Genomic DNA, 24,996 nt, shown 5'->3' on the forward strand with positions numbered 1-24,996 from the left:
TAAGACATTTTGCAACCCAAGGAAAGGGTTGCCTTCATCCATTCCTTACTAGCAGCTCAAAAAGGTGAATAAACCTATCACATGTTTGAGTTGCTGTTAATATCATCATTAGCAAGTATATTGTATCACACATAGAAAGACTGAACAACACTTTAAATAAATTAATTTTTCACAAAAATACATCTTCAGCAAAAGTGAATCCTTTTTAAAGAGAGCTTAACCGAGTAACTTAAGGCAATATATAAGAAAATAAAAATACCTAGGACTAAAATGATATGTTTGTACAGATTCTGTTTCATCAATTAAACCTTGCTAACTTTGTTTTTTTCCTTCAGTGACACGGAATTATTATTTGAAGAAGCTGTCTGAAATGACTTTCTAAGCAAGTTGGTAACAAATACCTTTGGCTTCTTTTAATAACCGCCTTCATTTCTCTGTCACAGCTACCACCAATAGTCTGTTTGGTCTGGTTTGCTGAATTGGTTGTCAGTTTACCCAAATCAAAACTATAGGCAACATTTCCTCCAACTTTTCTGTTTCTGCTGACTTAATTTGTTGTCAAAATACCTAGGTTTCTCTAAAGCTTTGATGTTATTTTTGGTAGGCCTTAATAAGCCATACTGTAACTTCATCTAGTATGAGTGCTAGGCTTCTCCATTTCTTCTCATTCCATTGCCTTTTCAATACCTCGTTATGTCTCAGAGAGTTTGAAATCCTGTGTCTTTTCCTTCCATCAACAGAAAGAAAAAGACTAAGAAAAATATGGCACTAGCCACATTGTTTTGGAGTCATGCATTTACACATTCCTATCCCCAGAGTATAAATGTTCTCGTTTTCATATTTTTATCTGAGGTATCTGTCATGTTACTTGTCACATGGCTGATGTGCTAAAATATTTGCTGCTCTAAGTCAGCTAGTGTGTTACCCTATGATTTTCCTTTGCTATGCAGAAATGACATTCTCAGCTATTGGCTCCTCCAACTTTTCTTTCTTTTGACCCTATTCTTTTTGATCAATATTGTTTACTGTAATTTACATTAAATTCATTTATTCCCAAAGGATCGAATACATTTGTTTTCTGAGACATTTTTCTTACTAAAAGAATTTCAGAAGGGGAACATTCCAGCTTGTATCAGATCCCAAATTCTAAATGAATTTAAGAAAATCTTAACACATATTGGGGTGCCTGGGTGGTCGGTTAACTGTCCAACTCTTGGTTTCAGCTCGGGTCACAATCTCATGGTTTGTGAGTTCCAGCCTCTCATCAGGCTCCGTGCTGACAGTGCCGAGCCTGCTTGGGATACTCTCTCTCTCCCCCTCTGTCTGCCTCTCCCCTGCTTGCTCTCTCTTTCTCTCTCAAATAAATAAATTTTTAAAAAACTTAAAAAAGAAAGAAAATCTTAACACATATTAATTTTTTAATAAGAAATGCAATGACCAGGTACGCAGATTCTCTAAAGCCCTGAAAAACTTTCTACATTTAGTCAAAGATGGAACATCTTCATATGATTTTTCTCCCTAAGGCTTTTTTGAAGAATTGAGTAAATGAGTATAGCATACATAATCTCTCTTACCTGCATTCTGTAACCAGATATAATGACTAGCTCTTCGGTAACATTTGACCTGTGACTCAATGCAAGCACTGTCTGCGAGAAAAACTGCTTCCCAATCAAAAAATCTCCCTTCTAGCTTCTGACCAGCCAGGTTCTGCACAGTTGTTTATATTTGAATTCAGTTCCATTCTCATATAATCGGACCTTTAGGTCCATGGTACTTTTGCTTCCAAAGTGATAGTGGAGTAAAACAACAATGAAATGTTAACTTGGATCCTATCTTCCTCAGGAGACTTACTTCAATGGTTATTCCCGAAGAGAATACTCTCCTGATTTTCCCTCTAGCTCAGTGGCTACACTGCCTCCTTTTTGCATTACTAATATGGCTTCCTCACCTCAATCATTACATTTAGGAATTCCTTGACGCTTGGTTCTGCACTTTAGTTTCTCTTTATTTTCCCCTAAGCAAACATATACTTTATCAGCCATCATAGGGACAGGGCTCACACATGTCTCTGTTTACCCAAGGCCAGTACTCTGTGCTCTAGGCATATATAGGTGACAGTTTACTTGCCATTTTGGGAGGGATAACTTAAAAGCACTTCAGACTCAACTTGGCCAAACTAAATCTGTGACTGTGCTGCACAAGACTGTTTCTATTTCTCTGTTTCCTCTTTCAGTGAAGAGTCCAGTTATCTACCTAGTAGTGCAAACCAGAAGGCTAGAACACATCCTTTTCAGCTCTTTCTTTCTTTTTCCTTATCAAATCTATCACCAAGTGTTGTCCATTAAATCTCCTAACTGGAATTTTCCACCTTCCCTGTAAGTGTGAAACAGGCTAGTCTGAGCTACCAGTCTCACTAAAATGTTGCAAAATGCTACTGCTTTCATCCACCCACCTCTTTTCTTGCTTCCTTGTAATGCTCTTCACACGGTATAGGACATAAATCTATTACCGTGATGTAGAACAGCTATTCTCAGGTCCTTTAGGGACCTATTCAGGGGTTCCACAAGGTCAAAATTATTTTCTTAATAATACTGTGGTTTGTTATACTCATTCTTTCTCAATGGACTGGAATTTTCCATGGCAACCTGACCTATGATATTAAAACAGAACAAATGCAGAAGCAGATGTGAGAATCCAGTTCTTCTATGGAGGCAAATATTAGAGGGACTTTCAAAAATATAAAACTATCACTCCTTTCTCTCTAGTTCTTTTTTGTTTTGAGATAGGTGTTTTATTTAAATAAATATCATACTATTCATGTTAATGCATAATACATTTACTTTTGTTATTTAAAAAAATGGCATTCATTTTTGAGAGACAGAGAGAGACAGAGTACGAGTGGGGGTTGGGCAGAGAGAGAGGGGAAACACAAAATCTGAGGCAGGCCCCAGGCTCTGAGCTATGAGCACAGAGCCCGATGCGGGGCTCGAACTCATGAGCCCTGAGATCGTGACCTGAGCCGAAGTCGGACACTTAACCAACTGAACCACCCAGGTGCCCCTGTTTTTGTTATTTTAATAAACACTAAAAATTTCTCAGATTTAATTTATAAAACAGTAACTGTTGATAGATATAATGCACAGATGAACAAAGGTTCCTTGAAGTTTTGGTTAACTTTTAAGAGAGTAAAGTGCTCTTGAGACTAACTGCTTGAGAACCACTGTCCTAGAAGGCCATCTATGGCCTGGCCACTCCCCAACTTCCCAAATCCATTTTTTTGCATAGCACACTGCTATTTTTCTGCTCCATCAACCTTGGCGCCTCTCAGTTCCTATTTCTTGCCTGTTTCCCTTCCAATACAGGCACTTTGCCAGAAACTCTCTTTCCCACCCTCTTTATCCAATAAACTCGAAGCAGCTCTTCAGATTTCATCCTCTCGACTGTCATTTCTGTAGGCAAGCCTTCTCTAATCTTGTTGACTGGGTCACATTTACTATTTTAGGATCTCATGGCATTTGTATGTCTCACTCATTATTATGATTGTAATAGTGCATTTGTTTCTGCCATTATTTAGTTTATTTCTGAAGGCTCACTAACAAACAATACCATGAAATCAGGAGCCAAGTCTGTTTTTGTTCAGTACCAAAGGTCCAGTGCCTAGCATGGTACCTAGTGCCTAATAGGAATGTATGGAATGAATAAAGTGGATGAGCTGTAATTATGCCACAGGGACAAAAATAGTCCTATAATACATAGTATTACAAAGACTGGGAGTAAAATACAAGAATAAAACTAAGGAATTTTCAAGTTAGGTAAGAATATCACAAGGATTTGGACAGAAAGAGAGTAGTCTAATGATCCATCTAGAAGGGAGAATAAGGTGAGAAAAGGCCCAGGGACAGACAAGTAATAACCATAAAATTATATTCATTGGGGCACTTGGTTGGCTTAGTTAGTTAAGCCTCTGACTTAGGCTCAGGTCATGATCTTATGCTTTGTGAATTTGAGGCTCTGTGCTGGGCTCTGTGCTGACAGCTCAGAGCCTGGATCCTGCTCTAGATTCTGTGTCTTCATCTCTCTCTGTCCTCCCCCCTGCTCACGCTCCGTTCTTCTCTCTCTCTCAAAAATGAATAAACATTAAAAAAAGAGTCTCTTATAAAATTATATTAAGAAGTAAGAACATATTGAAAGGAGTAGTAAGAGACACGATTAGGAAGATAATCAAGATCCAAATCTTTAAACCTTTGGATGTTAACTTTAGGAATTTGAGATTCAAACCATAAACAAACAATGGGGAATCCAGTAAGTGCTTTTGGAAAGGACAGGCAGGGACAGCAGTGCATTTGGGGCACATTCATCTACTGGCAAAGTGTGAGATGGATTAGAACAGTGGTGGGGAAGCTAGTTGGGGAGCTATCTGGACTTCTGCATAAAATTCCTCGGAAGGACTGTGGCCACACAAAATCTGTTTTCAGAGACCGAGCATGACTTCATGGTGTTGAGATGGAAATTTAAAAATAATAAATCTTCAAGAGAATGGGCTTTCCTTATCACAGTCTTCTAAGCTGTTTCCTAAAGCTAAACAGTGCCTTTATAATACAGAGTGAACACAGAGTTCGTATGTCACTCTCTAGTCCCGTGGTTCTGGAAACATGCACTTCTGTTGCAGTGGGTATTGGACATGTTTCCTCCCTTGCGTGAGCTGTAACTGTACACCTAGTCATGTGATGTTCATACCTTTATGGTGCATTCACCAACAACCATGCTGTAAGTGTCTTCACTCCAGATTGGATTTTTATGTACTTGGAATCATGTCGGAATCAAAACTCCAATAACCTGAACTGAAATGAGAGAGACTTTTTTTTTCATTTTCTCTTAAACCAGTTTATAGTCAGTTTGCCTCAAGGAATCACAATATCAGTGAACTCTATAAATGGTTGTTGTACAGATAGAGTATGTGCACTGAGTCTGTTTTTGAAGTTGAACAAATGAGAGCATGTTGCTTTATGCCCTAGAACTTTGTTAATAGCTTCCCATGTGGGTTTTCCCAGAGCCTCAAGTGGCTCCACAAATGGGGACTCTGAGAAGAAAAACCTTTAACATTATGGGGAATACCCCCACCCCCCGCCCCATACTAAAAATGTAAAAACCTTATAATTTATCATCTTTTTAAGGTGCTGGAATACATTTGACCCATCCAGTCTGTGAGGACTACAATTTATTTATTGCTTACTCTGGGCTAGTACTACATGGGGTCCTTTAAATATATTCTCCAATTTAATCCCCATAAAATCCTAGATAGCAGTAGTCTTATTTTTATTTCCATTGAAGGAATGATGATTTCTGAGAGTTAGAAAGTTTAATTAACTCCTCCAAGTTCATATAGGTAGTAAGTGTTGGAACTACGCTTTTATGACCTATTCATTCACTCCAAAAAAGACTTTGGAGAATCACTAATGAGTAAGAGTCCTCTTGGAGTTTGTATTTTAGAGGTGGAGAAAGATTTGGATGATCAACTAGCAAATAAGTAACTAAGCAACATGCTTTCAGAGCAATATGAAGTCTATGATGATAAATAAAGCAGAGTAAGAGGACAGAGAATGAAAGGATAAGTTTTGTGATCCTATTTTTGATAGCGTGATGAAGTCAGTCTTCCATGGGGCAGTGACATCATTTGCACTGAGCTTTGAGTGGAGTGATGAATCAAACATTATGAATGTTTTAGGGAAAAGTGTTCTAGGTAAAGACCCTGAGGCTAGAAAGTGGTAGCATGTTCCTCAGAGAATGGCCTGAGCAGTATCGGCCAAGGCAGAGCCCTAGGGGATGAATCTAGAGAGTTACTTAGGTAGAGATCATGAAGGCTCTTGTTGGATATAGTAGAAAGTTTGGATTTAATTTGTTAGATTGATGAGAAACCACTGGAAGGTTTTGAATAGGCTATCCCTAATAAAATTGCCAGGTTTTTAAGAGTGCCACGTCAGGAATCAGGGGTAGAGAACAGATATATATTATTATGTTGCATGCTCGTACCGTAAATCTAAGCTGTTACCTCTTGGTTCTTAGATTATTATATCACCAATCATTATTATATTGTGATAGATGATTGCAGTAGGTTTTCCTGATTTCTTTCTTTCTTTTTTTTAATATGAAATTTATTGTCAAACTGGTTTCCATACAACACCCAGTGCTCATCCCAACAGGTGCCCTCCTCAATGCCCATCACCCACTTTCCCCTCCCTCCCACCCCCCGTCAACCCTCAGTTTAGTCACAGTTTTTAAGAGTCTCTTATGTTTTGGCTCCCTCCCTCTCTGACTTTTTTTTCCCCCTTCCCATCCCCCATGGTCTTCTGTTAAGTTTCTCAGGATTGACATAAGCGTGAAAACATATGGTATCTGTCTTTCTCTGCATGAGTTATTTCACTTAGCATAACACTCTCCAGTTCCATCCACGTTGCTACAAAAGGCCATATTTCATTCTTTCTTTCATAAATTCAATCTATCTGCTATACCTGGTTCAAATTATTTATTATAATAATTACTTACTGATTAAAATTATTATAATTCTAAAGAGAGTTTTCAGATGAAGATTCATTTCTTCATTAGTTTAAGAACACTCATAATCATTCCTGTCTTTGTGTTTTTTCTCAAATGCTGGTTTCCTTTTCTCAAAGTGAGAGCCATTTCTTACTTATGCTTGATGTATATTTCCAGGTCCATTTGGAATCACCTTCTCTTCCTCTCCAAATTCTCACCAAACTCTCCCTTTTTGACCTTCTGTAGTAATTATTGCCTTCCCAATTCATCCCAGAATTGATGTACATATTCATTTATTTAATTATTTATACATTTTTACATTTTTTGGTTGAGTTAATTCACTCATTCATTTAAGAAATATTTATCATGAGCCCATTATTTTCTAGGCATTCCTCTAGACACAGGGAATTGTGTAGACAAATTTATTTTAATCAATTTTAATGAAATTAGTTTTCATTTAATAAAATACATAGCTTTTAAGTAAGGAATTCATTAGTTTTGACAAATGTTTATTCAATATATGAAACATTTTCATCATCTCCAAAGTACCAAAGTCTCTTTGTGCATGTTAGCAGTCTACCCTCCTACCTGACATGTCTTCTTTCCCATCACCATAGTTTAGCAGGCTATTTTAGAACTTCAAATAAAGGAAGCTATACATTATGATCCCTTTGACTTAGGTTCCTTTGCTAGTCATTATGTCTGTGAGATGAACCTATAATGCATTTTTGGTTGCATTCTAGGTTATATATAATGCATTATAGGTTGCATTTTTAGTAGATTGTATATTTTTTTAATGATAAGCAGTGTTCCATTGCATGTATATCCATACATCTTTTAAAAATCACCGGTTTATTGATATTTGGGTTGTGTTTAGTTTCTGGCTATTGTGCATAAAGCCTGCTATAAACATTTATGTACAGATATTTCTCTGGAAGGATGTTTACATTTCTCTTGATTAAACTGATGAATGGAATTGCAAAATCTCAGGAAAGGTGTATATTTGAATATGTAAGAAATTTCCCTGCCCAGTTGTAGCATTTTTTTCACTCCTAGTAGCAATATGTGATAGTTCCAGTTGTTCAAAATCTTCACTAACACTAGGTATTGTCAATCTTTAAATTTTTTTAAATTAAAAAAAGTATAAAATTATAAAATTTTGTTATTATAGCATGTGTGAAGTTACATCTCATTTTAGTTTTAAGGTGCATTGCTTTGGTGGCAAATAATGTTGAGAATGTTTTTTGTTTATTGGCCATTTCTTTATCTTCTTTTAGTTTTATTTATTTATTTTTAATTTATTTTAAGTTTATTGTTAAGTTTTTAACGTTTATTTTTGAGAGAGAGAGAGAGAGAGAGAGAGAGAGAGTGCTGGGGAGGGGCAGAGACAGAGGGAGAACAGAATCTGAATCTGACTTCAGGCTGTGAGCTGTCAGCACAGAGCCCAATGTGGGGCTCAAACTCACGAACTGTAAGATCATGACCTGAGCCAAAGTCAGACACTCAACTGACTAAGCCACCCAGGTGCCCCTATCTTCTTTTATCAAGTGCTTGTTCCAGTCTTTTGCACACCTACTTTTGTTGGATTTTCTTATTACTGAATTACAGGAGTTCTTTATGTATGTATATACATTCACATACAAACATAAATACAAATGTATGTCTTATAATCTGTGTCATTTAAAAAAAATATTAATTGGTATCTTCTGAAGGACATTCTTAATTTAAGGAAGTCCAATTGTTTTATATATTTTTTTACAACTTGAGCTTTTTATGTCTTTCTTTTTTGTTTTTAAAGTTTATTTATTTTGAGAGAGAGAGAGAGAGCACAGGGAAGGGGCACAGAGAGAGGGAGAGAGAGAATCCCAAGTGGGCTTCTCCCTGTCAGTGCAGAACTCAACTCAGGGCTGGATCCCATGAACCATGAGATCATGACCTGAGCTGAAATAAGAATCAGATGCTTGACTGACTGAGCCACCCAGGCACCCCTGTGTTAATAAATCACTGCCTGCCCCACTTGGTGAAGATTTTATTTTGTATTTCTTGTAAATATTGTCACATTTTAGCTTTTATGTTTTAGTCTGGATCCACTTGAATAATTTAATTTTTCTGTATTTTAAAAGGTACTGTTTCACATTCATTACTTTTTCTATGTGGTTATTTAGTTATTTGTTCAAATTACAGGCATACCTATTGAATTAACTTGGCAACATTTTCAAAATATTGTATGATCTCATGTATATGTGGAATCTCAAAAAAATAAATAAATAAAGCTGAACTCATAGGAGTGGAAAGTAGAATAGTGATTACCAGGGGAATGGAGGTATAGGAAATCAGGAGATGATGGTCAGAGGGTAGAAAGTTACATTATATGGGATAAATAAGTCTAGAGACCTAACGTGTGAGCATGATAACTATATTTACTAATACTGTATCGAACACAGGAAATATGCTAAGAGAATAGAAAAAAATAAATGACTTCTGGTTTAAGCTTTGATGTGTAAAGAGCTTGGAAATGATCACTCTTGTCCTTACAATAAAAGAAAAAGCCTAAAAAATAAAATTAATGACTTTTCTTAGCTCTATCAGAGGATTGAGGTTACAGGGCAAACCACCACTCTGAACGTTAGAAAGACAGTAAATTGAATACGGTGAGCCACCGCTGAGATCAGCTAAGGTGAAGCAGAAACCCCTGAAGCCAGAAACAGGTAGGAACACTTATATGGTAACTTGGAAGAATTACTAGAGTCTGAATGTGAACTAACTTGAGAAGTAAAACTTCTGGGGGCCCAGTTTTAAGGAGGTCCCCACACATGCATGGGTATTATCTCCAAGAGCTCCACCACATTCTCATAGCAAAGATCAGAGGGCAAAAAAATTCCTCCTGCTTCAGGCAAGAAAAGAAGAAAATTAAATAGTTTTAAATACAGCTGGGTAATCTTTTTGCAATATATAAGTATATCAAATTATAACACTGTACATCTTAAGGAATGTTATATGTCCAAACAATCTGCAAAAATTTCTTTCTAAATATGCTCAGAGAGTTCTTTGTAACAAATCCTTGCTCTCCAAAGGAAGCTACTTCATCTTGATTCTTATCTGACATGGAGGAAGGGAAATTAGACACCCACAGCCTTGTCTAGCCTCCCTGTCTCAGGTAGGGGAAGGGTGAAAAAGGCTAATGAATTCTTCTGAAGATCACAGCCCAGGAACTCAAGCTTGCTAAAAAGTTGAGAGTCAATCATAAGATTACAGAATGCTTCCCTTCCTTAACACTAGAACCACATCAACAGGACTTCAGGATAATAATGGATTATAACCAAGACACTTTCAAGATACAGATTCTACTTGAAAAGAAATTCTCAGGGAAACCCAAAAACAATTGAGGGAGAAAAAACAAAAAACAACTAGAAGATTAGAAGAAACTAAGACCTCTGACACCTATACCAAAAGCAAACATTAAACACAGCTCAGCTCCTAACCAGATTTAAAAGAAAAACCCTCATAGTAAAAGTAAGTTCCTATTAATGCATTTACCAACAACACAAAAAAATTACAAGGTAAAAGGGGCACCTAGGTGGCTCAGTTAAATGCCTGACTCTTATACTGGCTTAGGTCATGATCTCAAGGTTAGTGAGATCAAGCCCCATTTTGGGCTCTGTGCTGACAATACAAAGCCTGCTTGGGATTCTTTCTCTCCCCCCTCTCACTCCCCTCTCTCTTTGTCCCACTTGCTTTCTCTCACTCTCAAAATAAATAAACATTAATTTTTTTTTAATTCAAGGTGAAGAAAATGAAGACATAAACATCAAAATTAGACTCAGATGTGATACATTTTAATAAAATTATCAGAGAATTTAAAATAACCATGATTAATATGTTAAAGGCTCTAATGGAAACAGTAGATAATATGCAAGAATAGATGCGTAATATAAACAGAGGTAGGAAAACTCCAGGTAAAATTCAAAAGGAAATGCTAGAAATCATAACACTGTAACAGAAATGAAGAATGCCTTTGACAGGTTATTAGCAGATTGGATATAGCCAAGGAAAGAATCAGTGAAAATGAAGATAGGTCAATAGAAGCCTATCAAACTGAAATGCAAAGAGAAACAAAAATGAAAAGCCAAAACATCCCAGTATATCCAAGATATCTAAGACAAATACAAAATATGTAAGATACTAGTAATTGGGAAACTAGAAGGAGAAGAGAGAAAGGAGCAGAAGAAATATTTAAAGCAATAATGGCTGAGAATTGTCCAAAAGTAATAATGTTAACTATAATAAATACTGTACCACACTAATGCAAGATGTTAATAATAGGAGAACCTGCTTGATTCAGGTAGAGGAAATATGGGAATTCTTTGTACTGCCCTGTATTCATTTTTTTTGTATTTTTGTAATAATTTATTTTTGAGAGAGAGACAGAGACAGAGTATGAGTGGGGGAGGAGCAGAGAGAGAGGGAGACACAGAATTCAAAGCGGGCTCCAGATTCCGAGCTGTCAGCACAGAGCCTGACATGGGGCTCAAACTCACAGACTGCGAGATCATGACCTGAGCCGAAGTCGGACGCCCAACCGACTGAGACATTCAGGCGTCTCTCATTTTTTAAAAATTGTTACTTTAAAATTTCATTTTAAGTTTTGTTATGTTTTAGGTTTGCCTTAGGAATAAGTTTCTACCTCTAGATCTAATTTTTTTCTTAAGTTTTACTTTAAATTTTAGTTAGCATATAGTGTAATATTGGTTTCAAGAGTAGAATTTAGTGACTCATCACTTATATATTACACCCAATGCTCATCACAACATTGCCCCCTTAGTATCCATCACTCATTTAACCCATTCTCCACTCACCTCCTCTCCAGAAACCTTCAGTTTGTTCTCTGTAATTAAGAGTCTCTTATGGTTTGCCTCCCTCTTTTTTTTTCCCCTTCCCCTATGTTCATCTCTTTTGTTTCTTAAATTCCACATATGAATGAAATCATGTGTTTGTCTTTCTCTGAATGATTTATTTTACCTAGCATAATACAGTTGAGCTCCATCCACATCATTGAAAATGGTAAGATTTAATTTTTTTATGGCTGAGTAATTAATATTCGTGTGTGTGTGTGTGTGTGTACATATACATACCATATCTTCTTTATCCATTCATCAGTGGATGGATTTTTGGGCCTTTTCTATAATTTGGCTATAGTTGATAATGCTGCTATAAATATTGGGTGCATATGCCCTTTGAATCAGTACTTTTGCATCCTTTGAGTAAATACCTAGTAGTGTAGTTGCTGGGTCATAGGATAGTTCTATTTTAAATATTTTGAGGAACCTCCATACTCTTTTCCAGAGTGACTGCACCAGTTTGCTTCCTACCAACAGTGTAAGAGGGTTCCTCTTTCTCCATAGCCTCGCCAACCTCTGGTGTTTTCTGTGTTGTTAATTTTAACCATTCTGACAGGTGTGAGGTGGTATCTCATCATGCTTTTATGCAAGGGAAACAAAAGCAAAAATGAACTATTGGGACTTGATCAACTATTGGGACTTCTGCAAAACAAAAGAAACAATCAACAAAACCAAAAGGCAGCCTACAGAATGGGAGAAGATATTTGCAAATGACATATCAGATAAAGGGTTAGTATCCAGTATCTATAAAGAACTTATGAAACTCAACACTAAAAAAACAAATAATCTAGTTAAGAAATGGGCAGATGACATGAATAGACATTTTTCCAAAGAAGACATCCAGATGACTAACAGACACATGAAAAGATGCTCAACATCACCCATCATGGGAAATAGATCTAATTTTCCATTTATTATAATTTTCCTTCATCTAGAAGAACACCTTTGATATTTCTAATACTATTTTATCTGCTGCTAACAATTTCACTTTTTTATTCATTTGCAAAGATTTTTCTTTTTTTATAATTTATTTATTTTGGGAGAGAGAGAGCATGAGCAGGGGAGGGGCAGAGAGAGATAAAGAGAGAGAATCTGTATGTAAAAAAAAGATCTGTATGCTGGAAATTATAGAAAGCTTATGAAAGAAATTGAAGAAGACACAAAGAAATGGAAAAAGATTCCATGCTCCTGGATAGGAAAAACAAATATTGTTAAAATGTTGATACTATCCAAAGCAATCTACATATTCAACATGATCCCTATCAAAGTAACACCAGCATTCTTCACCAAGCTAGAACAAATAATCCTAAAATTTGTTTGGAACCAGAAAAGACCCCAAATAGCCAAAGAAATCTTGAAAAAGAAAATCAAAGCAGGAGGCATCACAATCCCAGACTTCAAGCTATACTACAAAGCTGTAATCATCAAGACAGTATGGTACTGGCACAAGAACAGACACTCAGATCAATGGAACAGAATAGAGAATCCAGAAATGGACCCACAAACATATGGCCAACTAATCTTTGACAAACCAGGAAAGAATATCCAATGGAATAAAGGCAGTCTCTTCAGCAAGTGGTGCTGGGAAAACTGGACAGCGACATGCAGAAGAATGAACCTGGACCACTTTCTTACACCATACACAAAAATAAACTCAAAGTGGATGAAAGATCTCAATGTAAGACAGGAAGCCATCAAAATCCTTGAGGAGAAAGCAGGCAAAAACCTCTTTAATCTTGCCCTCAGCAATTTCTTACTCAACACGTCTCCAGAGGCAAGGGATACAAAAGCAAAAATGAACTACTGGGACCTCATCAAAATAAAAAGCTTCTGCACAGCGAAGGAAACAATCAGCAAAACTAAAAGGCAACCAACAGAATGGGAGAAGATATTTGTAAATGACATATCAGATAAAGGGTTAGTATCCAAAATGTATAAAGAACTTATCAAACTCAATACCCAAAAAACAAATAATCCAGTGAAGAAATGGGCAAAAGACATAAATAGACACTTCTCCAAAGAAGACATCCAGATGGCCAACTGACACATGAAAAAATGCTGAACATCACTCATCATCAGGGAAATACAAATCAAAACCACAATGAGATACCACCTTACACCTTTCAGAATGGCTAACATTAACAACTCAGGCAACAACAGATGTTGGCAAGGATGCAGAGAAAGAGGATCTCTTCTGCATTGTTGGTGAGAATGCAAGCTGGTGCAGCCACTCTGGAAAACAGTATGGAGGTTCCTCACAAAACTAAAAATAGAACTACGCTATGACCCAGCAATTGCACTACTAGGCATTTATCCATGGGATACAGGTGTGCTGTTTCGAAGGGACAAATGCACCCCATGTTTATAGCAGCACTATCAACAATAGACAAAGTATGGAAAGAGCCCAAATGTCTATCAATGGATGAATGGATAAAGAAGATGTGGTATATATATATATATATATATATATATATATATATATATATATATTGCTCAGCAATCAAAAAGAATGAAATCTTGCCATTTGCAACTACATGGATGGAACTGGAGGGTATTATGCTAAATGAAATTAGTCAGTCGGAGAAAGACAAAAATCATATCATTTCATTCATATGAGGACTTTAAGAGACAAAACAGATGAACATAAGGGAAGGGAAACAAAAATAATATAAAAACAGGGAGGGGGACAAAACAAAAGAGACTCATAAATATGGAGAACAAACTGAGGGTTGCTGGAGGGGTCATGGGAGGGGGATGGGCTAAATGGGTAAGGGGCATTAAGGAATTTACTCCTGAAATCATTGCTTCACTATATACTAACTAATTTGGATGTAAATCTTAAAAAATAAAAATTAAATTAAATTAAATTATAAAAAAATTAAAAATAGAAGAACATCCTTTAATATTTCTAATACTGTTTTATCTGTTGCTAACAATTTCTTTATTCATTTGCAAATATTTTTCTTTTTTCTTTTTTTTTTTTTTTTTTTTTTTTTACAATTTATTTATTTTGGGAGAGAGAGCATGAGCAGGGGAGGGGCAGAGAGAGAGGAACAGAGAGACTCCCAAGCAGGCTCAGTGCTGTCAGCACAAAGCCTGATGCAGGACACAGGGCTTGAAGTCATGAAATGGTGAGATCATGACCTGAGCAGAAACCAAGAGTCAGACACTTAACTGAGCCACCCAAAATGTCTTTATTTCATATTTATTTAAAAAATACTTGGTTGAGTATAGAATTCTGCTTGATGTTTTTCTTTGTTTATTCAAGTCTATAAAGATATAAGGTCCATATCTCCTGGCCTACATGTACATATATATCTTAAAAATAAATATGTATCTTTAAAATATGTATACACATTTTTAAAGGTTTATTTTAGAGACACAGAGACAGCATGAGTTGGGGAGGGGCAGAGAGAAAGGAAGAGAGAGAGAATTCCAAGCAGGCTCTGTACTGCCAGCACAGAGCACAACATGGGGTTCGATCTCACAAAACTGTGAGGTCCTGACCTGACCTGAAACCGAGAGTCAGACACTTAGCTGACTGAGCCACCCATGCGCCCCTATATGCATATCTTGAAGAATGTATCTGCTAAATCTGACATCTGCAGTATGTCAGGTCAGTTTTTTGTTTGTTTACTTTTTTATGTGACTATGGTTCTAATTTTCCTGTTTGTACATCTGGTAATATTTTTATTGCTTACTGGACACTTTTAATGGCACATTAAAGGGACCCTGTGCTCTATTATATTCCTCTGAAGAATGTTGATTTCCTTTTTTTAATGTTTATTTTATTTGCTGAGAGAGAGAGAGAGAGAGAGAGAGAGAGAGAGAGAGAGATTGAGAGAGAATGTGTGGGGGAGAGTCAGAGAGAGAGGGAGAGAGAGAGTTCCAAGCAGACTCCAAGCTGTCTGTGTGGAGTGGGATATGGGGCTCAATCTCAGGAGCTGTGAGATCATGACCTGAGCCAAAATCAAGAGTTAATCCACCCTGGTGCCTCTGTTGATTCCTTTTCTAATAGGAAGTCTTTTACTAGATGATCACCCTGAACTTATGTAAATCTTTCTTTGTTAGGGTGGGTCACTGAAACCCTCAAAGTGTTTAAAAAGTTCTTCTAAATATGCTGCACATTAAACTCCAAACATTGTCCTGTCTTCAGGATCTTGAGAGGCATTGTTCACTTTTAAGCATTGTTATGGTGGATCTAGAGTAAATTTTACTCTTTAGTGTAGTTTTAATTTCAAATACCTGCACTTTTTGTGTTTCACCTTAATGCCCATAGTGTGAACCAGATCTGTTTACTCTGGCTGGGACAGAACTCCAAAGCCTCTCATAACTGTTGGAGCCCTATTCTGTCTGTCATACCTTAGTCCTCATAACAGCCACTTACTGTACAATCCCATGTAGTGTCAACCTTATGTGGATGTCCCACACTCTGGCTGAGGACTTGTGAGGACTTGACACAGACTTCTAGAATCCACCCTGAGCCCAAGTCAGTTGTTTCTGGTGTTTGTCCCTGAAGATTTCTGTAGCTTCTGCCACTTCACATATTGATATCCATCTCTTTATCACAGCAGAACCATTGTGTCCTGTGTGGGTTCTGTTTATCTGTACTGGTTTGGGGCAGTTGTCTCCATAGAGCTAGAGAAAACATGGGACTTCCTTCTCTCCATGGTTTTGTCCAGTTTTATAATTGTTTGCTGTACAAGGACTACTCCAGCTCAGAGACTATTATAACTGGAAGCTGAAGTTTAATACTATATTATTATCTTTTGAGTATATATTTTTTCCACAACGTTGTTGTAAATCTCTTACAGGCAAGCCTCAGTTCTCTCATTTGAAACTCCCAAACTGTTAGAATTTGGTGGGCATACATTTGTCCCTTTGTTAATTCATTAATTTATTCCACAAATTTTTACTGGATACCTGTCAAGTACTAGCCACTGTGTTAGGTACTTGCAAGAATAATTAACGTAGGACATCTGCTTGTATTAGCTCATAGCCTAATTAGAGATGTGCTGTATTTTGTGGAATAGACACATAAATGAATTTTTAAAAAACAATATAGTTTGTATCTCCAAACTACAAGGGAGGAAATTAGAGAAATGCATTTCTCTTGGGGAGCCAGAGGGTACACTGTCTTGTTGGTGATTAAAAATTGTAATTTAATTGAATTTTACAGTATATGAATAGAAATTATTCTCTAAAAAATCAAGTGGCATCAAAATAAATTTATGTAAAATAAGGAAAAGAATAATCTTGTGACAGTGCTACTCATTGCAAGATGGTACCACCAATAATTACCCATGCTTTTGGGAAGGAAAGGAATTATTTTATGTCTGTGAAGAAAGTGAATCCATAAATAGCATCAAATTCTTAGTCTCTCTCTGCAATGCATAAAGGGCCTTGTTCTCATAGATTTGTTTTCTGTCTTATTGAAAACATTGGCTAGTTATTAATTCTCTTCTGTGCTTCTCAGCTTCTTCCAAGTCTTAGTAAAGTACCAATTAATATTTTATTATCTCTGAAATGCTTGTTTCTGTGATCAGAGTGGTGATTCCTCTACAGCTGGCTTTGCACCTACTGGGCACTGTTGTAGTCATTGCCATCACTGATTGATGCTGTAGGAACTGAAGGCATATAGGAAAAGGGAAGATAAAGGAGAATATGGGATAAAAGTCCTGGACCAACATGCTTCATTACTTAGGTTTCACGAGAATCTTAGGTAGAACACACGTCACAGAAAGTCAAAAAATCATCAATATTTATTAAGTGCCTGTTGTTCGGGGGGAAATAAGAGGAGTATCTGACATAACTTTAACCTTGAATGAGGGCTTACAAAGCTTCCAATATTATATATTAGTTGGGAAGGCAAGACACCTACATGAAAGAGTCCTGGATTTATTTCCCAAATATATTTAACAATTTTTGGTGACCAAAGTACTGAGAGTACTGAGAAGTTCACAAAGAGAAATATAGCAGAGAGCTCCTGAAGATGCTTACAGTCTGGCAAAGTAGACAGATATGCAGAGATGGTTATGATACAAACATAATGAAATAGGTGTTAAAGCAACATACAAAATGTATTCGGATCTTACTATATGTCATGTACTAACTCATTTGATCCTCAATACAATCTATGATGTAAGTACATCATTATTCCCATTTTACAGATGGGAAAACTGAGAAGAGAGGCGTGTGAAGTCACTTGCTCAAGATAACATAACTCGTAAGGGACAGAGCTAGGGTATGATCTTAGACTGTGTTATTCGCACATTCGTCAAAAAAAAATCAATAATGGAATGCACAGGGGAAAGCAAATTATTCTTAGAGATAATAGGCTGCTAAGGGATGTGAAAACATAAGTCATATTATCATAGGAGTTAATTATCAGTGATAAGGTACAACTAGTCTCCAACTGCATGAGGAATACATAAATTCAGAAAGTACACCCATCTTCTGATTTCAAAGCTAACACAAATCTCCATGCCAAGGTGGAGCTGGATATCTGCAGAAAAGAGTCCATGATTCTTATTTTTACTACTTATCTACCATCCCCTAAAATATCAAGAATTATTGCAAACTCTCACTCAAGACCATTCAAATCTGTTAGGATTTATTTTCCCCAAATCTGATAATTATTTACTCAGTTCCTTCAATCCTTTAATCCAAGTATGGTTTTACCTCAAGAGCACACACATCTTCCAGTCGGCAGAAATATTTATTCCTCCTTATAAATTATTAAATTAACTTTATGGCTTAGAACTAAGTACCTCATGAATCTTGTTATCATGAATTAATAATAATTCTGTACATTTATATAATGCTTTACAATGTTCTTCCACATAAATTATCTTATTTAATTTTCATAGCAGTGTAGTGTGCTAGAGAAAGTTGATATTAATACCCCAATTTTCACCATGAGGAATCAAGGACTTAGGAAAGTTTAAGTCACTTTCTTGAGTTCATATAGCTATGGATTGTTGACCTGGGTTTAGGACTAATCCAGTCTTTCTCTCTCTCTGTTTCTCTGTCTCTCTCTCTCCCCCACTTTTCTCCCCCCTCCCCCACTCATTAGGGCTTGATCATATCTGAGTGATGAGAAGAATTTGAGTTCTTAAAAGTGTAAAGACAGCAATCACAGATAGAATGATGGTGAATTCACTAGGGCAGCAGCCCTGTGAGATCTGGCCAAAAAGCATCATGCAGACTGTTGTAGTCATTTATTAGAATTGTGCCAAGTGGCTTAGAACTTCAGTGAGGTAGCACTTTAGAGATGGGAGAGATTTAGTCAGAGGCAGGGAATTTTGGTGGCCTTTGAAGGAGAAGTAGAATTTGAATAGGTGGAGACAAAATTTATATTTTACCAGACAGAGGGGCTGCACACACAAGATAGTAGGAAAAATATCATAGGAAAATATTTGGAAGGAGGGTATTACTATATTACAAACCATACGATGGGGATTAGTCAGAAATCAGGTTGGATAAATAAGATGGGGAGAAGATAATTAGATTGGAAGCAGGAGATACAAAAGTGGGACCTGTATCATGTTCTTGAAATAGGGACTAGCATGTTAATGGACTGTTTGGGAGTGATTGATCCATTCCTATTGGCAGGTGAGTAATGTTGAGGCAAGGAGATCAGCTGGGAAGTGTTTAATTGATGTTGATGAAGGCTCCAATTGTGGGATTAGTGTAGAAATGGAGGGAAATGCAACATTTTTTTTTTTTTACTTTCACTATTTACATAGTTTATTTTAATTTGTTTGTATAAGTTTTCAACTTTACCTCTGCTAAAGTACTTGAAATAACTTATAAGTTAACGACAAATTCTAAGCTGGACTTATATTGGAGGGAAAGATACAAGTTGGATCATGACTCTGACCAAATAGATCTAGGACTTGATCTCATTCTCGGGATGGAGATCACCTATGAGCCTCATCCTAACAGGCTCCAGGACAATAGAGGCAGTGAGTCCAGCACTCCCATTAATTATCTCCCTGGGAAATGCAACATTTTAAATAAGGAAGTGTATTGATATAGTGACAGACTGGATGCAGAGGATGAGCCAAAAGGGATATTTAAAGATGACTCCAAGGTTCCTAGTCTTGGAGGTAAAAAGAATGTTGCAGCTAACTAACACCAAAACAATGCTAAAGAAAGGAAGTACAAGGATGCCTGGGTGGCTCAGTCAGTTAAACATCTGACTCTGAATCTCAGCTCAGGTCTTGATCTCAAGGTCATGAGTTCAAGCCCTATGCTGGGCTCCACACTGGGCGTAAAGCTTACTTAAAAACAAAAAGGGAGTATTTTAGAAAAAGGTTTCCCTTAGTGCATTGAGTATGACATGACATTATCCCTGGGGAGGACATCTATGAGGAGAAATCTTATGGGCCAGTGAGAAAGCAAGGTAGAATGAGTTTGGTCTGAGAGACATTGATAAGCCATAGCATTTCATGCCATCAGATTTTGAGTTAACACAGAGGCATGAGTGAGAGAAATGAATGCAGAGGTTCAATGTTCGAGGCTTGTAGAATTGTCTCAATAAGGTTCTAGAAGATGCATGGAAGCATAGAAGAAAGACCCAGAAGTAATAACTAGAGATGCAGAAAGAGAATCAGGAGAGAGGCATGTCAATGGCCTTAGAGAAGAAGAGTCAAGAAGTCGAGTAGGTCGATAGTGTAAAAAAAAGAGTCAACAATAAGAATTTAGAAGAAATATACCATTGGATATGATAATGTAACCAGTGGAATTTGGGGGAAATAATTCAGACTGAATAAGTTAATCACATTTTATCTACCAATATCAGTAAGTAAGTTATTGTATGTAAGGTCCATTTAACATTTAACATATTACCATTTATAATATGTATATGTGTAACATTTATAATACATGTACAGTGTATGTGCGTGGGGTTCACTTTAACATTGAACATATTAGCATTTTTTGCTATTTTAAATATACAATGTTAGAAAGTCAAGGACCTACAAAACAATTTGTAGAATTCGTACTGAAAGCTATGGACATAAATATGACCTTTAGAAATTTTACCCATGTGGATGAAATTGGACTTCAGAAAGTTAAAAAGATTTATAGGAAGAGTGAAATTTAAGAATTAAGTAACGTAAAAATTTTGTAAAATATTGAAAGTACCCCTAAATCAGAATGGAAAAAAAGAAGAGACAGCTCTTGCAGTTCTAAATAAGTTGTGTACTTTCAAGCACCTGGTGCTGAGAAAATTTTAGAAAGAGTATATTTAGCCACAATCTTACCAGCTCATCATGCATTTCCTATTTTCTTGATTCTCACTTTATTGCTAGAGAGATTTGCATGAAAGAAGAATATCGTTTTAAAAGTTTCATCTGTTCTCCTGTTTATTCCTTTACCTGAAGTCATAATCATATTTCTATGGGAATAAATTATGATTTCACAAACAAAGGATTATAGCTTTGGGAGGATAATTAGATGCTAGAAAATGAGGTTCTTAAAATGAGGGTCTTGTTTATAATATCAAGCATTTGTGACAAACACAATGAGTCATGATGAAAATGTGCCCTAAAATGTGACATGTCATGTGGATAAGTGTCTAAATCCTGCTGAAGGGCTTTCTGGCATCTTTAAAACTTTTCTGCTGTGGTATGGATTTAAAAACAATAGGGTAGTTCAGCCCAGCCCTGTCATAGAGAGTTCACGTGAGGAGATATTTCTTTTCTGGCTTAAATTGCCTCTGTAATTTTATGTGCCTATCACCATTATTGCTACAGAGACTTCATTTGGATTCCAAGGACCTGGGATGCCAAACGTCAGCAAGTGAAATGTGCCTCCATGATACTAATTCCTGATCATCACCAGAGGTAAGCAGTGTTCCAGTTACTTCAACACACAGTGGAGAGTCAAGAATTCCATGCAATTACTGAGAAAACAATTGTTCAAGATTTCCTAGGGAACTTACTTTTTCCATCCAAGTAGATTATATCTACCTGGGAGTAGAAATTGCCTAAATCTGCCAATCTGTTCAGCAGTGGAAGGTGAGCTCTAAGGTAGCACATACATGGAATGCTGCTTTGTTCATTGTCAAGTCTCCAGTGCTTAGCGCAGTGCCTGGTACACTGAAGGTCGTGTGTGTGTGTGTGTGTGTGTGTGTGTGTGTGTGTGTTTTGAATGGGTGAATTAAAAGGAGATTCAGTCAGTGTCATTAGGATCACTCCTAAGAGCAGACTACTTTTTGTTCTGTGTCTCTAAGAAAGACATTCTTTCTGCCACACTTTTCTCAAGCTAGGAAGGAACCATATAGTCTAGTCCTTCTGTTATGATTAAACATCATGGGTATTTTCCAAGGTTTCTACATGTGTCTTCTGCACTAACAGTTCAGGTTAGATGGTTAGCTGGAAGGGTTCCTAAGCTGGTGTTGCTGAGCTCTTTCTCAGCTAGATTTAAACCCTCCTGGGGCAGAAATGTCTTCCCATAATACTTTTCTTATGCATTATGCCAACTCAAACAGGATGAATCCCTGAGGTCATATTTCAATATGAATGGGCCCTATGAGGTTTGGCTCCCAAATTGTGAGTGGAAAGAAAATAAAAACATTCCAGGAGAATGAAAGTCATCTTTTTTGCTTTTTTTTTTTTTTAATTTTTTTTTCAACATTTTTTATTTATTTTTGGGACAGAGAGAGACAGAGCATGAACGGGGGAGGGGCAGAGAGAGAGGGAGACACAGAATCGGAAACAGGCTCCAGGCTCCGAGCCATCAGCCCAGAGCCTGACGCGGGGCTCGAACTCACGGATCGCGAGATCGTGACCTGGCTGAAGTCGGACGCTTAACCGACTGCGCCACCCAGGCGCCCCTGCTTTTTTTTTTTTTTAATTCAAAATTATATGACAGGAGCATCTGGGTGGCTCAGTTGGTTAAGTATCTGACTTTGGCTCAGATCACAATCCCTCCGTTTGTGGGTTTGAGCCCCTCATTGGGCTCTGTGCTGAGTGCAGAGCCTGCTTGGGATTCTGACTTTTCCTCTCTCTCTCTGCCCCTCCCTGACTTGAGATCTCTCTCTCTCTGTCAAAATAAATAAATAAACTTAAAAGAAAATTATATGACAAAATCCTCATCATTTAAAGAAGCAAATTATATTCAGCAAGAAAATATATGAAAATAGTATTTTAGACATGTATTAGTTTATAAATAAATAATGATATTAGTTTTTTGCATATTGCCATTTGTCAGTGTTTTTTTTAAGTTCTGTTTATTTATTTTCAGAGAGAGCACATGTGTGCATGAGCAGGGAGGGGGAGAGAGAGAGAGAGAGAGAGGGAGAGAGAGAATCCCAAGCAGGGTCTGTGCTGTCAGTGCAGAGCCTGACATGAGGCTCCATCCCATGAACTATGAGATCATGACCTGAGCCAGAGTCAGGAGTCAGTGCTTAACCAACTGAGCCACCAGGTGCCCCTCAGTTTGTCAGTTTTTAAAAATTTGTAATTGGTTTGAGATTATATTCATTTTAAGTAAAATTTGCTTTAATATCTAATTTTGTGTTATAATTTTGTATTATTTTTCTTGAAAAGGGCCACCAAAATTATATAAGCTTCCGGCAGCACACATTTGTTTCCTATACCAGTTGTGCTTGCGTTTCACTAACAGAGGGAGTCTACATATCACCATTTTAGTTGATGGGAAAAGAAAATAGAAAAAAGGTCTCAGCATTCCTCTTATATCTACCTGGAAGTGGCAAGAAACCCTTTATGCAGAATCTCTGGGCAATGAGCACCTAGTTACCCCTAGTGAGAGAACAGAAGAAGCAAAATATATATATAAACTTTCCAGGGAAAGTTCTTGAGTTCTCTGGTCTCATAGATGTGATTGAAAGGTGCTGAATTTGGAGTCAAAAGATTTGAATTATTATTCCTGACCTACCTCTTATGAGCTGCGGGACCTCACAGATATCACTGCACTTTGCTGAGTCTCAGTGGTGTCTCTCTCTCTTTCAAATGTGGTTTTTAATATTTGCTTATTGCACAAAGATCTTAGGATCAAACGAGTTAAGATATGTTGCAATATATTGACATGAGGAAATGTGTACTGATTTAAGTTGTTACTGATACATGTTACTTCTTAGTAGGGACAAAACAGATTTTGTAGTGGAGTAGGAAGGTACCTTGTCTGCCCCTCTTCAGTGTTTGGAACAGTTATGGGTCTTAGGATGATAGGAAGATGGGGAACCAACCAAAAGGGAAGAGTCATGAGTAGAATTTCAGCTTTGACTTCTCTGAAATCCTATTTGTGAAGGTATCTCAACCAGTCCATCAGCTGGCCAGTGTCTAGCAACAACCATCTAATTATTTTTGACACTTCCAAAAATTATAATAATCCTTGTATTTTATGGGGACTCTGTTATCTGGAACTGTTGGTACACAGAACAATCTATATCATATGATTGCTCTTATCTTTACTTCTGTTTTCAGGACCAGTTGCACAATGCATGAAAAAACATCATTATGAGTGGCTATAACGATAGTAGAAAGATCATCCTACTAGGAATGAGGATATTCTGTTTAGTTACAGCCTTTAAAAAAGCAGTGTAAACCTGAGGTAAGTCATATACCTTCTCTGAGTTTCAAGTTTTTTTTTTTTTATTGGTAATATTACATCAGCCCAATTTAACCAAAAGTGTTACAAAATCAAATAATAAGGTATAGATGTTGAAGGATTTGCCAAGCATGCAAAGCCTACCCAATTAAATGGTGATATTATTTGCTGAGAATTACTAATTAGAAGGCAGTTAAATAAATTAACTATGAGATTGAGAAATTGAGAAATCAGCAGACACAAAATCCACTAATTTGATAATTCCTAGGGCCATTAGCTTGTCATATATACACACGCACACACATAATAATAATAAATGAAAAAAAAATCACTCCTTTCATCTAAAATTGCCTTTCCTTGTCTGGATAGTTTGGTGCTGAGAATCTGGCATCTACCAGTTCCATCTACAGTGATTGTTTGAAATGTTTAATCAATCTTTTATAAAATGTATGTCTGCAGCTTTTGTAATTGGGACTAAACAAAGGAGGTGCTGAATGTATTTTGCTCTTTTTCTGATTGTCAGACTTTGCAACTGGCAAGCATTCTGGACCACAACATCCCACAATGCACTGGTGATAACTTTCCTCCCAGACAGATATCAGCTAACCACAGTGTACAATCAGCTGCCCACATTGGAAGACACAAATCAGAAAACCACTGTTCCATAATCACAGAATTGAAAGAACTGCATACGTAAAATGACAGGCTATTAATTCTGGTTTGGAAAGCCTGAATAGGACTTTTGATGAAGTTTAATTTTTTTTTGGCTCTCCAGAAATGGATAAATCATTTAAAATAAAAATAGATGTTGTATTATAGGATGCTCATTTCTCTCAATATTTATTATTTGGGGAAGTGTTTTTTTAATGATGAAAAATAATGATGGTGTTCACATGAATGCTCCAAAATAGCACACAGTTCATTCTCTGTTGCCTCACTAAGCTCTAGATTTGAAAATTGTTTGGTGTAATTTAAGTAAACCTCT

At 36.8% G+C, this 24,996-nt stretch overlaps 1 long non-coding RNA gene across 1 annotated transcript; it reads left to right on the forward strand.

Annotated features, from left to right (window-relative positions):
* LOC131484612 (uncharacterized) lies at positions 1-24,745 on the forward strand. Its single transcript, XR_009248338.1, has 4 exons — positions 1-386; positions 21,194-21,283; positions 23,888-24,014; positions 24,535-24,745. It is a non-coding gene; the product is annotated as an uncharacterized LOC131484612 (long non-coding RNA).
* The last annotated feature ends 251 nt before the right edge of the window (positions 24,746-24,996 follow it).

This window comes from Neofelis nebulosa, chromosome 9 (genome assembly GCF_028018385.1).
Source record: "Neofelis nebulosa isolate mNeoNeb1 chromosome 9, mNeoNeb1.pri, whole genome shotgun sequence".
Taxonomy (NCBI): domain Eukaryota; kingdom Metazoa; phylum Chordata; class Mammalia; order Carnivora; family Felidae; genus Neofelis; species Neofelis nebulosa.